This window comes from Budorcas taxicolor, chromosome 2, assembly GCF_023091745.1.
Source record: "Budorcas taxicolor isolate Tak-1 chromosome 2, Takin1.1, whole genome shotgun sequence".
In the NCBI taxonomy this organism is placed as follows: Eukaryota; Metazoa; Chordata; class Mammalia; order Artiodactyla; family Bovidae; genus Budorcas; species Budorcas taxicolor.
In genome coordinates this window covers 90684351-90685941 of record NC_068911.1, presented here as the reverse complement: position 1 = coordinate 90685941, position 1591 = coordinate 90684351, and the positions used below count along the sequence as shown (strand labels likewise).

Sequence of the window (1591 nt, the reverse complement as noted above, 5' to 3'; positions counted from 1 at the left end):
GGCTCAGGGAAATTCTCTCATTTTAAGCTTCCTGGATAAATGCTCTACAATTTCCTGGCCCCAGGGAATGAATGTGCTTTTATCTCTGCAGTTCCATGTTTTCTGTAATATGACTTATCATTTGTCCAGTAGATGATAAAGCATTGCTTCTCTGGTCTACAGCACTGAGGCTCTTGTCTTCCTCCCACCCTTGGAATTCTGCCTAAAGATCACTGCATACAGTGCCTCTGATATGGAGGCTAACTCCATGTTGATAGTTGCCTGGTATTTTATCAGAGGATGGAAACTTTTCAGTAACTTTTTCTCCTACACTTCAAAGAACCAAGTTGAGATAAAAAATTTAACTTCTGAGACTGTAACTGAAGAAAGAGTTCTTTTCTCTCTCTAGCTGATTTCAATGCTGCTTGCTTATCAACAAATGTGTGCTTGGCAGTGTCAAGGCAGAGGTTTGGATTATGCCCCAAAGGCTTCTGGAAGGCAGTGTAAATGCGGGGCTTCTTGGTAGTCTTAAGTCTTTAAAGCCAATTCCTTTCTTTGCCCCTTCTCCTAGAATTCCTGTCCTGACCTTACTTTCAATTCTTGCATCTGTTACACTTTAAATTCCAGTCAGCATGGCAGACCACGATTCTTCTGCCATGCCTTGGCTTGCAGTGTTGACCATTGCAGTGGGCTCCTCAAGTCTAAGGCTTTGCCATGTCAGCTTTGTATTTAAGGTGTACACTTGTGGCTTCCCTGGTGGCTCAGAGGTTAAAGCGCCTGCCTGAAATGCGGGAGACCCAGGTTCAATCCCTGGGTCGGGAAGATCCCCTGGAGAAGGCAATGGCACCCCACTCCAGTACTCTTGCGTGGAGAATCCCATGGACAGAGGAGCCTGGTAGGCTACAGTCCATGGGGTCACAAAGAGTCGGACACGACAGAGCAACTTCACTTTCACTTTCTTTCCTTTCCTGCCGCTTGGGGGGCAGCCTACAACCGATGTCTCAGTGAGAGGAATGACTGAAGTGGATGAACCAGTTATACTATTTTATTTTTGCCTCTTGTTTACTCTATTTACTTTTTTCCTGAGACAATCCTTCCCCTTGAGTGAACACTTAAGCAGTCCCTTGATTTTTCTGGTCACTCTTGGTGACCAGACATAAAACACAACACTCAGATAAGTAAGTATAATAATTACCAAATAATTATCAAAACTCCCAACTCGATTTTAAGTTGAGGTGACTCTTCTTTCTCTGATTTGGGATTGTGTAGGTTGCAGGTGGAAAGCGTGTGACTGAGGAATGGTAGTGTGTGCAGCTGTTTTTCAAAACACTTCTACTCTTCCTGCTCCATATTCCTGTGGAGGCTGGGTCCTGCGGGAGGTGAGAAGGAAGAGGGAGCATTGTTGACCAGTGTGCACTTCTGTGTGGGGTGCCCGAGTGCCATCAGCTTGGCAGGTGTTTATAGTGGACTCTGATTCTTATGAATCCCTGAGGGTTCTTCAGACCCCCTCCCCCACCAGCCATTGAGTATCTCTTGCCTGTGGCTCTGGGGGAGGGTCAGTGTAACCCTTCTCAGGCTGGACTCTAGCTCCTTCATCAGGCAGTTAGTGGTA

The 1591-nt window shown here is 46.0% G+C and overlaps 1 non-coding gene across 1 annotated transcript; it reads left to right on the top strand.

The window, feature by feature from the left end:
• Positions 1–729: 729 nt before the first annotated feature.
• Positions 730–801, top strand: TRNAF-GAA (transfer RNA phenylalanine (anticodon GAA)). The gene has a single exon. It is a non-coding gene; the product is annotated as a tRNA-Phe (tRNA).
• Positions 802–1591: the final 790 nt, after the last annotated feature.